Source organism: Myxine glutinosa, chromosome 7 (assembly GCF_964187855.1).
Source record: "Myxine glutinosa chromosome 7, kmMyxGlut1.1, whole genome shotgun sequence".
In the NCBI taxonomy this organism is placed as follows: Eukaryota; Metazoa; Chordata; class Myxini; order Myxiniformes; family Myxinidae; genus Myxine; species Myxine glutinosa.
In genome coordinates, this window is record NC_136267.1 from 74,022,588 (window position 1) to 74,036,566 (window position 13,979).

The 13,979-nt window shown below is 46.1% G+C and overlaps 1 protein-coding gene across 1 annotated transcript in view; it reads right to left on the bottom strand.

The window, feature by feature from the left end:
* The window catches only part of LOC137431330 (zinc finger protein 608), a 1,424,803-nt gene that overhangs the window by 195,747 nt on the left and 1,215,077 nt on the right, over nucleotides 1-13,979 (bottom strand). The window lies entirely within an intron of this gene.

Consider the following 13,979-nt stretch of genomic DNA (forward strand, 5'->3'; position numbering starts at 1 on the left):
CTGGACGCCTTTAAGAACATGGCGTTCACGGTTAGTCCGTGTAGGAGCCCAGGCTTGGCGGCTCCGCCGTATATAGTGCTTCAACTTCTCCGGACTCCGAACAGTTACGGTGGGACCACTTGACCCAGTAGTCACCTGACTGGCGGTCTCCGTCTCGGCCAGTGCTCTGACAATCATTCTTTCGGGGGATGCCGTAACTCTGGGAGCCTCCATAGTAATATCGGCTGCTGCCACACCAAAACTACCGCCAAGTTGTCCTCTTCTGTAGACCTCTCAACGCCTACGAAATGCCTTCCCTACTGTTATGGTCCGACCGTCCAAATCCTTACCATTCCAATTCTTCTCTGCCTCTCTGGCGTCTTTTGTGCTTGCAAACGTGACAAAGCCGAACCCTCTTGACTGTTGCGTTTCCCTGTCTTTTACCAACCGCACTTCTACCAGCGGCCCATATCTGTTGAAGACAGAGGTCAGAACTTCTTCCTCTGTTTTGAAGTTCAGTCCCCCTACAAATAACTTGGTACTTTTGTTGCCCTCCCGAGCTGGTGTGGTGTTATTTTCCCTGCTGGGCTCTTTACCAACCCTCGGGTTACCATAAACTTGACCCATGGCCAAATCATTCCCGATAACCACAGATACTCCCTCTACAGGAAGCGTGGCTTGTAAACTGACGGTGACCGGTCCTGACACCAAATCGGATTCCAAATGGATGACATGAAGTGGGGCACTAACACAGCCACCGATCCCTTGTAACCGAACACTATCACCAGTTGCTGTACTCTTTGACAATGGCAAAATGCCTTCAAGCATTAAGGATTGATGGGCTCCTGTGTCCCTCAATACCCTAACAGGTCTTGGGTTAGTCAAGTCTCCCTCTAGTGAGACAAACCCCTCATAAATAAATGTTTGGTAACTCTTCTGTGGGCGATTTCTTACGTTTGCCATCGCATTCGGAGTTGTACTAGTCGGACTCCGCTCTGGGTTGTCCCTTTTCATGAGGTAACAACTGGACATCAAGTGTCCAGGTTTTTTGCAAAAGGCGCAAGTAGGCCCGGAGGAAAAACTCGTGGTCTGCCTCGGGCCCCCTGGGAAATAAGTTTGTCTTGGGCCCGTAGCCCCCTGATTTCGAACAGTTGGGGTATCAGAGTTGTCCCCATAATCCTCTCGAGGCCGCCGCCATGTATTGTCGTTCTCCGCACCGGGTGTTCCATAACTCCCCTGCTGAAGTCTAGGCGAGGAGTTAGGTTTGTGGACCCCTATCCGGTGTGTTAAGGCATAATCATCTGCCATGGTGGCTGCGTCCCACAACTTTGGTACTTTATTTTCCTGCAGGCACACTTTGATGTCCTCGTGGACACACTGTTGAAATTCCTCCACCAGGATCAAGTCACGCAATGCTTCGAAGTCTTTCCCGACTCCTTTTGACTCACACCACCGATCAAACATGTTTTCTTTCACTCTGGCAAACTCCACATGGGTCTCACTCTCCCTCTTCCTGGCATTCCTGAATTTTTGCCGGTAAGCTTCAGGAACCAATTCCTAGGCTTTGGAATGTGCTTCTTCAATACCTCATAATCTGCACATTGGTCCATTGGTAGCGCCGAATAAATATCTTGAGCTTTACCCACCAGCACACTTTGCACTAGGATGGTCCAGGCCTCCTACGGCCAGTTTAACTGTCGAGCCACTTTCTCAAAGTGTGGAAAAAATTTAGCGACTTCCTTTTCACTGAAGGGTGGAACCAGCCTCACATGTCTGCCCACATCCCAGGTGTTCTGGCTAGGTGTCGGCCCCGTCAGCAAGGGTGGTACCTCTCCCTGTTCTCTCATTAACTCCAGCTCCTTGAATTTAATTTCTTGCTGAAGCGCCATGTCACGTTCCTTTAATTCCCTTTCGGCTTTTCTCTCCTCTGCTTCGAGTTCCCTTGCAGCTCTCCTCTCCTCTGCTTTTCTCCCTTCTAACCTTTCCTGGAGTTCTCGTTCCACTCTCCTTTCCTCGGCTTGTTTCTCTTCTCTCCTCTCTTCTGCTTTCCTTTCGTCTGTTTTCATCCTTTCTAACCTTTCCTGGAGTTCTCGTTCCACTCTCCTTTCTTCTTCTGCTCTTTCCTTTTCTGCTTTCCTTTCTTCTTCTGCTCTTTCCTTTTCTGCGTTCCTTTCTTCTTCTTTGATCCATTCCTGGCTCCGTAATTGCAACTCCAGTTTCCGGAGCTCAACGTCTTCTGGTTCTTCGGGTAGCCACTCCCAGGCTAACTCGTCCCATGTTCCTAATCCCACCATAGATTGTATCACCGCGGTCTGCAACTCTGCCTTCCTCAAATTAGTTCGGACCTCCAAGTTAAAATGTTTGGCCAATTTCAAGAGGTCCGATTTTAGTAACGCTCGGAACTGTGCCTCACTCGGGGTTACCACAAAGTTCTGTGCCACAAACGCCATGGTGACTATCGTTAACACCTGTTAACCTTCACCCAAGACTTTATCACAATTTCCCAAAAATTTACCAATTAATAATTAATTAATTAATTTTAATTAATAAAAATATTATTTTATACAATTTTATATCCCGGACGAGCCCCCAATTCTGTTACGTGGTCCTCCCGGTGACTACCTGGTCTCGGTGACCCCCGGACCGTGAGAGGAACCCCGCCAGAAAGATATATGATTTATACGCTTTTGTAACGCAATCAATATGAATTCCAGTCAATAAGAAACCCCACACCAAGGATCCGGATTAATCAATAATATATTCCCAATCAATCAACAACAATCAACAATCAATCCACAATATTACTAAGATGGCCATCTCATATATTTCCTCCCTTGACCCCACTCACTGCACCCTCAAGGGTCCCTGTCCCTCACAATGTCTCTGGGCCCCTCCAGACCAAGGTGAAGGTCGACTTCTCCGCACACGGGCGGTTGAACGGACCCCTGGCTGACGTGCTCCAAACGTGCACGTCCCGTACCGGGAACGGCTGCTGCAGCGGACACCTCCTCGGGACGCCACCGGGGTCGGAGCCCGTGATCGCGGCCTCTGGGCTGTGAACGGCTCGCAAAGCGCGCGAGGCCCAAGGTGTGACCCGTACACGCACTCGTAGGCGTCGAGGCGAACAGTGCCGGACGCTTGGTTCCTTCCAGGAACCCACGGCAACCTGACACGTAACAGGCAATCACCCCGCGCAGGTAACTCCTCTCGCCAGACGGGCTTTTCAAACGCAGCGTTCCAAAGCAGATAAAGATCGACTCGGCTCGCGTCGGAGCTGGTCGAGGATCAAGATGGCTGCTTCTCTCCCGACCTTGTCTTTTTTCTTCTTCCGGTTCACCATCCCGTTTCCGGTCTCCTGTTATCAGGAGCGCTTCTAGCCATTTAACCACAACAACCTTTAATGGAATAAACATTAATAAGCAATGACCTGAATAGTAATTCACATAAATCCGGAATCCGTAACACTTGTGATACAAGACCTCTGAAGTGTCTCTTGTCATACCCTCTGCCACCACCACCGAGAACAGCTTACAAAGTACACATTTACGTAGAGAAATTATATTGGCCCCACCTTTGGAACCCCCGGGAAGGGGGATTGAGCACTCAACGATGGGTACCTTCCTCTTATGACCCATAGTCCTCCTGGTAACTTTGGTTGAGATTGGATAAGTAACGACCGAATGCATCGGCTACAGACATGCGGAGACAGACACCAAATTTAAAAAAAATTGGGCTTTTAAAGAAGTTGCAGTTGTCGTAGACTGTCTTCTATGCTATTAAACAATCCTTTTGTTTCAAAATTTTGTATAAATATTTTCAAACTAATTTAAAGCAAGCATCTCTGTTGGAAAAAACACAATTGCACAATATTATGTATCAAAGGCCATGCAAACTCAAATGTAATTTTATGGGTAAATAAAAAATGTTTTTGAAAAATACTTTTCATTACTGATGATGGGAAATGTACTTTGAGGTTGCACAGAAGTTCTCTGTCCCATTTCATTGGATAGGAGATGGAAGGAAACCATTAATTTGTGAATACAAGGAAGTGTTATGGGTGTAATGTCAAGAAAACCTAGAACACAATGCAAGTAGTCACACTGAGAGGCCATAAGAGTACATTCTGATCGCAGGATATCTTGACTCGTCGGCCATTTTTTTCTGTCACCTTAAAAATACAATACAGAAGGTGAGAATGCCTCCATACAGGACTTCCCTCACATCAGTATGTGTTTACCTACCATCACATTGATATGTGATGGAGAGTGATCATTAGTGGATTGTGCACAATGTGCAGAGAGCACAGAGATCGTTTTAGTTTGGTGAAAAAGTGCAAAATGAAAAACATTATGAGCCCGAAGACAACAGGGGCACAGAGACAGATGCTAGCAAATGTTTTCTGAATTCTCTTTCTTGAAGATATGATGAAGTGAAACGTTGCAGTTTCTTTTGTAGGTCTAGATATCGACCATTTAAATTCCCCACCTACTACCTCTGAGCCTTCTCCAATGGCTCATGCTTCTGCTGCTTCTGAAGTTGTGAAACCGGCTATCCATCCGCATGATAATTTACAGCGTAATCCTCTCTCCCAGGCTTCTCATGCCATATTTATCAATTTCACTCGAATCTGTCACCAACTTACCATGTATAAACAAATCATCTCTTCTCTGTTCACGGACCCGAAAAGTTTCTCAAACTCTGCTTGCTGAGATTGATTGCTGAAGATTCCTTTATCTTCCATCTTTCCTTTCCTGTTTCTCCTCTAGCTTATCCTTGCATACATACACATCTTTGCTTGTATTTTGTGGGAGTTATGGCTCTGGAAGCCATGTTTGTGAATTTGATTTAGTACTGTTTTTGTACCTTCGAGCGATTTGGGCTCATGTACACATATCAATTGGAGGGCAAGGGCATTAGGATAAATAAATATTCTTTGAGATGAATTATTTGGTATAAGGCCTGTTCAGCTCTCCCCGAATGTACCGTTAATCTTTGAAGCTACAGCAAAACTGGTCGTTTTGATTTTCAATGTCTCTGTGGGTACCACCTCCTGACGGACCCAGGAGCAATGTCGACCTAGGGACCATCGATGTCATCCACTGCAATGTTGTTCTTCTCAGGTACCTGAGTGTCACTCCCCTGATTTTCATATGAGCTTCCTCCAATTCTGCTGAAAAATCAACATCCCTGATGACAATGTCGAAGCTCGGTGTCTGATCTGGTCACCATGTCATTTCCACATATGCTGAATTCCTCCAGTTGACACTTCAACAGTGTATGAAACAGGGCCTGTTCACGTGACAATGTGACCATGTATCCACCTGTTGCCTGATCTGTAATATCGAACTGAAACGTATTGTCCAATCTTAAAAACTCCTGACTTGCCCTCAAATCATGAGCTAACTTTTGTGCAAGCTGTTTCTGCTCCACCACGGTGTTGATGCTGGGCACAACTGTGTTTATACCTGTACGGAGCTTCCTATTCATGAGCATCTCTGCTAGTGTTTGTGTCATGTGGAGTCGTGGACTGTGGTGTTGTGCCATAACTCGAGAGAAATCGCGGCACATGAGTGTGCAAGGGACCACTCATTTTGCGCAGTGCCAATTTCACAGTTTGCACCGCACGTTCCACTAACCCGTTTGTTGCTGGATGGTATGGAGCACTCCTGACGTGTCGAACTCTGTTCATGTTCACAAACTTTGCAAATTGTTCGCTCGTGAAACACGACCATTGTCCAACACCAGTGTGTGAGGTATGCCGTGTGCAGCAAACGCTTCTCACAATTTGTCGATCGTGACCTCACTAGTCACTTTTGTAGTGACATGCAGTTCACTTCAATCCACTTTGAGTATGTATCGGCCAGGATGAATAGCATCTTTCCTTACACAGGACCCACATAGTCTACATGCATTCGTGACCATGGTTGACTCGGGTACTCCCAGGGTTGCAGTGGTGCTTTGGAAGGAAGTTTCTGGTATGCCTGACATTCATGACATCCTTTGACTCTTTGCTCCAAGTCATTATCCATTTGTGGTCATCACATGTAGATTTGGGCCAAAGCCTTCATCCTTGCAATTCCTGGGTGGTCCTCGTGCAACATGTCAACCATCTAATGTCAGCATTGGGGTGGCAGTACCACCCATGCTCCCCATTTACACAACCTACATGAACACTTAGTTCCTGTTTACGACTAGCAAATGGTTTGAACTCTTCCTGTGGCAATTTGTCTGGCCAACCCCCGATGACATACTCACGAATGCTTGAGTTGTGTGGAGATAACAAAGATGACAAACTATCACAGATAATTGTTGAATTTCTTGACTCCAAAAATTACTGTGAGGCCTTCCTTATTGAGCTGCAAGTATCTGCGCTCTGCAATATTCAAGGTGCGCGAAGCATAGCCAATCGGTCTCTCTGTCCCATCTGGCATTATGTGTGCCAACACCACTGCAACACCGTATGGACTGGCATCACATGACCACAACTAATGGAATCCCCGCAAATGAAATTGCAATCCATTGAAATGGTCTTAACCCTGCTCTACTTGCCTGGGCTTAACCACTTAGCACGGCCATTTAAATCCTGTGAATATTATATATTAGGCAAAAGGAACTAGAATGGCACTTGGTAGAGCACATACATCTACCAGGCTAAACAGTATAAGTTTTGTATCCCACTGATAGGCCGGAGCTGCACCCAGGGCACCTGAACCAAAATCTAATCAGCTTGTTCTTGTCACCTACCCAACTCCCCACCAAGTTTTGTCATAGGCCATCCTCAACTTTTTGAAATATCGTGCTAAAAATAGTTTTTGGCAAAGTCTCTCAATTTGAAGAATAAATTTTGAAAATTCGAGTATCTGGATCCGGAAGCGGGTTCTCACCAATATCAAATATATTTTTAACCCTGTAACACCGAACCTGTCCAGCAAGTTTCGTCCAAATTGGTTCACAAAGTTTTGAAATATAATCTACTATACAAGAGAGATGTCTGTGTGTGTGTGTGTGTGTGTGTGTGTGTGTGTGTGTGTGTGTGTGTGTGTGTGTGTGTGTGTGTGTCTTTGTGTGTGTGTGTGTGTGTGTGTGTCTATGTCGCCTGTTTTCTCAGAAAAGGCTGAACGGATCTTCGTCAAACTTTCAGAGGTTCATCAGCAAGTGCCTGTGAGTGTTTTAGGCAAAAAATAATAATAATTTGGAAAAAAACAAAGTTCGTTTTTTTGGAGTTTTAAAAAATTGCTCGATAGTGCCTAAGCCTTTTTGATTAATGAGTTATATACAAGTACACATTTTAATAAATAAATACAAAACAATCACCAGACATTTGAACATAAATAAATCAAACAATTCCAGAAGCAGTCAAAGTTGGTGGTAAGGCTTCTTCTTCTTCCTGACCGTCATTATCTGTGACTCAGAAACGTGATGAACGGCACATTCACCAGCATATATTCAACGAAAAGGTAAAATGATGATTTGACATTTGTGATGGATTCTGATTTGGATGTAATTGCTTTTCCATTATATTTTCCCTCATTTCAAATATGCTAATGTTTCTGTTTCGCTTGAGCAACGCCGGGTACTCCAGCTATAAACGCTTTTGTACTTTACTCGGGGTACAAATACAAATACAACTTTGTCTGGAGGGTAACATAGGCTATGTGGCCGCAGCCGCATGCAGGGGTGTGGGGGACAGGGAGAGGGGCGTAAGTTCTCTATGTAAATGTGTACCGTGTAGCGCCACCTGGTGATGGTGGCAGAGGGCATTACAATTTCCATTTTTACCTGGGCAACACTGAGGTTATGAAGCACTCTTTACATTGGAAAATGCTTTCTCCTTCCCTTCCCCCCTCCCCCAAAACAGAGGGGCCTGTCAAAACCACCCCCTCCCACCCTCAAAAGATGTATATGTAGTATGTCTTTCCCTTCCCTCTCCCCTCACCTACCCCTTCCACTCCCTTCCTCACCCCACTCCCTCCTGCTTCCCCTCCCCCCCCTACCCGGCAACGCCGGGTACTCCTGCTAGTACTTTATAATATTGTCTTTGACCCTATCTCTCAAAAGTGATGAATCACTTGGAAAATGCTATTATCCAGATGCAGATCTTCACCAAAATATCATAAATTCGTCCTTGTTACATACCCATCCTGTCCACCTGTGTCTGAAGTTTTGATTGAATCCATCCATAGCTTTTTGAGATATCCTGCTCACAAACACAGACAAAGAAAGATGTCGTACATAGCACGATACATGCAAAATCCAAATAAACAATTGTTGCCATGGAAACAGCAATTTGGTCATTTCAAAATTTAACCCATCAAGTCCTCTTTTCTTTTTTTTTTTTGTATACAAGATCGAGGCTCGTGAAAAAGCGAACATTAATCACACAGAAAGACAAACCGACACATAAAACATATAACATCGGGAGCGGTAGACAAGATGGGGAGAGAGGGGGAAGGACACAAACACAACATTTGAGAGCAGGGACCGAGAGACATGGAGACATTGAGAGATCTGAGAGAGGACGAGGGCTTTGGGGGGGGGGCATGGGAAGGGGGCGGTGGGAGAGGTATAAAACATATGGACACTGCCAGGACTTCCAGGAAAGAAGTTGGAATTTCAAACAAGGTGGATCTGGGGTGAATTAGTGGGGGTAGAAAAGATCAAGGTTTTGGATGGGGGAAGATAAGAGATGGTGGTGAACAGCTGTTTTAAAGACCTGGAGGGAGGAGTGGGATTGAAGGGAGTGAGGGAGTTTGTTCCAGAGGCGGGAGAAAAGAGGAATGAAAGAGTGAAGGTGAGCAGAGAGCCGAGATTTCGGCAGTTTAACCATCAGAGGGTTGCTGGCAGATGTTGTGCGACCTGTAGGAATATTTGGGGGACAGAGCACAGAGAGAGCTGGGGGTGCAAGGCCGGAGAGGAGTCGGTAGAAGACAGAAAGACCACCTACCTGCCTGCGGTGAGTGACTGAAAGGCCCTCAGAGATAGCTTCATCGCAGGAGATTCCAATAATTCTGAAAGCTTTGGTTTCAACAGCGTGAAGCCGAGCTAGGTGTGAGGCAGGAGCACCGGCCCATAGGGGAGAACAGTATTCCATTGAGCTGCGGATGAAAGCCTTGTATGTGGTGAGGAGCTCAGGTGTGCCGAGGAAGGACTTCGCACGACGGAGGATGCCCAGTCGGCGACTGGCTTTGGAGGCCAGCTTGGAAATGTGGTTTTCCCAAGAAAGATCATGGCAGATAGTGAAACCCAAAAGCTTGAGCGACAGAACTTCTTGGAGAGGATTGTTGAGAAAGTAGATGGGAGGGTTGTCCAGTCGATCTTTTCGGAGAGACATAGTAAGAGTGTGAGATTTGTCAGGATTGAAAGACATGTTCCACTTGTTTGACCAGTCTGTGATTTTGTCCAGGTCTTCACAGAGTGAGGAGGCTGCAGACTGCCGATCTGAGGGAAGAGGAATGGAGCGGCAGAGAGTGGAGTCATCAGCAAAGAGATAGAGAGGATTTTCAAGAGAGTCAGAGAGATCATTGATGAAGACCAGAAAAAGCACAGGGCGCAGAACACTGCCTTGGGGAACTCCAGCCTGAACAGGAAGAGGAGATGAGAGAAACCCATTCAGGGCCACACGTTGACGACGACTAGAGAGGAAGTCCGCCAGCCATGCGTGGAGATTTCCATGGATACCAAAGGAGGAGAGTTTGGTGAGCAGAGCGGGGTGCCAGACCGTGTCGAAGGCACGTGATATGTCGAGGGAGACAGCTCTAATTTCCTGTTTGGCATTGAGGACCTCCATCCATTGTTGAGACAGCAGAAGCAGCATGTCCAGAGTAGAGTGACCTGGTCTGAAACCAAATTGATGATCAGAGATCAAGCCATTGGAGAAGAGGAAAGATTTCATATCCGAAGCAATGATGGATTCCATGACTTTGCTGATAATTGGGAGAAGGCTGATTGGTCTGTAGTTGCTAGGATCTGTTTTTGCACCTTTTTTGTGCAAAGCGGTGATGTTGGCTGATTTCCAAGCAGATGGCAGTTGACCTTGAGCAAAAGAGAGGGTGAAGAGAACAGAGAGAGGGTGAGATAGAGCAGCAGAGCAGGATTTTAGGACCCGTGGGCTGATGCCGTCGGGTCCAGTTGCAGAATCAGAGTCGAGGGTTGACAGAAACTTTTCCACCTTGTCAGGAGGAAAGGACACGGAGTCCAGGAGCAGCAGGGTACGACTGGGTATGGTGGGTACAGAGCGGGATGGGTTTGGGACACAAGATTTAGAGGCAAACACAGAGTTGAGGCATTCAGCTTTTTCACGTGCAGAGTCAGCTGTGTAGACGTTTGAGGTAAGGGAGGGGATGGAGGGGGAACAAACACCAGAAACGGCTTTGACCAGACGCCACCAGGATTTGGAAGAGGGAGACAGATAAGAGAGTTCGGTCTTGAGAATGGAGAGATATTGTTTCCTGGCTCTCCTGAGGGTGGACACACACTTGTTTCGGGCTTTGTGAAAGGAAATGAGATTTCCTTCCGTTGGATTTGCTTTCCAGGAGACGAAGGCAAGTTGTTTCTGGGCAACAGCCTCACCACAAGATTCCGTGTACCATGGACGGGAGGAAGGGTATGACAACTGAAGACGAGATGGGATAAATCTGTGCATGAGAGAGAGCAATTTACTTTGGAAGAATTCCCAGGATGAGTTGATGTCAGAGGTGGTAGAGATGGGAGACCAGTCCAGATGATTGATGGCTGCTTGAAGACCGTGCCAGTTGGCCTGAGTGAAATGCCAGACTCGTCGATGCTGAGCAGGCTCCCTGAGGATGGTCAGAGAGATGTCCACTTTAACAAGGACATGATCAGATGATCCGATTGGAGCAGAAGAAGAGCAGCAGACATTTTCAGGGAAGTTAGTCATAACCAAGTCCAGAAGAGAAGATGTTCCGTTGACTGAGATCCGGGTCGGGAAATTGACAGATTGCGTCAGTCCCAGTGAGTCGCATAAGTCCTTTGCTGAGGAGCCATGGCTGGTGAGAGAGGTACCCACACCCAGCCAACTGGCATGATGACAGTTGAAATCACCACATATGAGGAAGAGAGAGTTGGGATGAGTAGATAGAAGTTGGTCCATATTATCAGACAGCGAGATGTAGATGGAGTCATCACTGTTTGGTGGACGGTACAACACACATATGAACAAGAGGTGGGAGCGATGGGGAAGCCGTAGCCAGAGGTATTCCTGGGGGTGAGGTGGAGAGAGTGCAGTGCAGGGCGAGTGAGGAAGAGAGTTTTTGATAAAGATAGCAACCCCGCCTCCAGGACGAGGCTCAGGTCTATCATACCGGAGGAGGGAGTAGCCCGGAAGAGATACTAAGGAATCAGAGACATCATAAAGGAGGAAAGTTTCTGTTAAGCAGATCACGTCTGGTTTGACAGAAGCAACCTGTATGGAGAGATCAGTTAAGTTTGAACGAAGGCCCCGGATGTTTGAGGTCCATACCGTTAATGAAGAGGAAGGGGGAGCATCAGATACAGAACAGGGGGGAGGAGGGGTAGGGTAAGATGTGGAAGAGGTGGAAGAGGTAGGGAGAGCTGTTGAAGGTGTGTCAGAGATTTCAGAATAGCTCGGAGAAAGGGAAGGATGGGGCGGACAAAAGGTTTGATGGTGATTGGGTGAGCCACAATGAGGTGTTATTTGAGGAGGGGGAAGAGCGAGGCAGAAGGTTGGGGGAGATGGAGGTGAGAGTTGGAAGGGGGAAGAAGCGGGGAGGACGCTTTGAGGAGGGGGAGTGAGAGGGGGGAAATTGAGAAGCAATGAGGGTGGGGAGATTTGAAGGGGAGGGGTGAGGGGGGAGTTTGGGAGGGAAGGGACAAGGGGAGGGATTTGAAAGGGATGGGATATGGGGGAGATTTGGAGGGGAGGGGTGAGGCAGGAGTCTAGGAGGGGAGGGGCGAGGGGGCGTCTTGGCGGGGAGGGGTGAGGGGGTAGTTTAGGAGGGAGGGGGCAAGGGGGGAGATTTGAAAGGGATGGGTGATGGGGAAGATTTGGAGGGGAGGGGTGATGGGGAAGATTTGGAGGGGAGGGGTTATGGGGAAGATTTGGAGGGGAGGGGTGATGGGGAAGATTTGGAGGGGAGGGGTTATGGGGAAGATTTGGAGGGGAGGGGTGAGATTGGATTTTAGAAAGTGTACGATTTATGGGAAACGAACATTTTTTGCAAAATGAGTTTCTTGTGACCTTCAAGTTAAAAATACGTTTAAGGACGCTGGATGGAGGATGGAGTGCAGGAGAGTTTAGGGAATGTAGAAAAAAGGCACTATAGGAGATGGATATTTTTTTTGGGATGAATTGATTTGGTGAGCAAGTCGAAAGCAGCCTTTTAAAGAAGAAGAAGAAAAAGGTGTTATAAAATATGACGGAATACAAAACTTGAGGGGAAAGTGTAAACATTGGAGGTTAATAAGTGAAAACTATCTGGGGAAATGGGGGAGAAACACGTGGTCGAAGAACGAATGAACGAATAAGAATGAATAAACGAATGAGAACAGAGAAGGAAATGTTTTGGTTTTTTTTGAGTTGAGATTTACACAAGGAAGTAGGCTATGGGTGAAAAGACTGGGAATACAGAGAACGAAAGTTATTGGATCACAAACGACGGACCGCTGAGAGAAAAACAAAGCCTCAAGGTTGTACAGTGTACACTGTACAAGGCCTCAAGACACGACACGAATTAACACGATTTTCAATACAGGTATGAAAGATTTGCACCGAAAAATCTTCGTCAGGACACAATATACGTACAACACCATAAATAAATACAGTTTTAACGAAAATACAAATGGGAACAATCACTTAACTTCGATTTCAAATCGTTCGCGACGCGGCAAACAGACGATCAATTTATGAAAGATAAACACCGAGAAACAACCAAAGTTGCACACAATAACTTCAAACAACGAAAGATAAATACAGTTTCGACAAAATACAATTGTGAACAGACTTAACTTCGAAAAACGTGGAGACCGTGTGGAGCTTCGAAAATCCCTCCCACCGTCCCAAAGTCTTTACATGATTCAATGTTATGCATAACAAATTTGGTTAATTTGGCCTAATACGTGGTTAATACATTTTCTAATTGCAGCCTAATACGTGTTTTACATGTTTCGGATGGCCTTGACCTTGACATTTGACAAAACTATGACCAAACTTCCCTCCCATACTAGTGATGGAAAACGCTGACATGTCAAAAAGGCTAAATCGATCGTTCTGGTTTTTGGTGAATCAGGTCTGTGACCCAATATGCAAATCCTGTTCAAACTTTAAATCAATCAGATGGAAATTGATGATTTAATGCGACCTTGACCTTTGACCCTTTGAGCTTTTGACCTAAAAACAGAATGCTTCCAGGTTTTGATTGGTGAACCAATTCAGTGACCCAATATGCAATTTCTGCTCAACAGAACAGAGTACATCGTCTCTGGGTGGGTAGAGATTGCACATTATTGCACACTTGCTGAAAAAAGTATCATCTGTACAGTATATTGTAAAAAGACTTAATATAAGTTTGTGTGGTGTGTATCTAAAGGGGTCTAATGGGTCTACAAGTCTAAAGGGTCTAGGCAGTCTAAATGGGCAAGGGGTCTAAGCTGTCTTAAGGGTTAAGGTATCTAAGTGGACTAAGAGGGTCTAAAAAGTTCCAAAGGGTCTAAAGGGTATGTTCCAAGTTACAGGTAATAGGGGTGTATATGGTCAAAGGAGTCTAAAGGGGTATAAAGTCATCAAAGTGGGTGTAATGGGTATATATAGTTTAAATGTCAAGGGGTGTAAGTGCTCTTAATGGTGTTAAGTTCTTCAGGAGTATAAGGGGTTTAAAGGGACTTCAAATGTCTTTTTTGTATACAGAGTCAAGGGCTCGTGGAAGGGTGAGAACACTGCACGCAACAGGACAAATGGCGTGCAGTCAACGCAACAGGATCAGCACGCAACAGGACAAAAAGAATAGTGCAGAGAGGGGGGACAC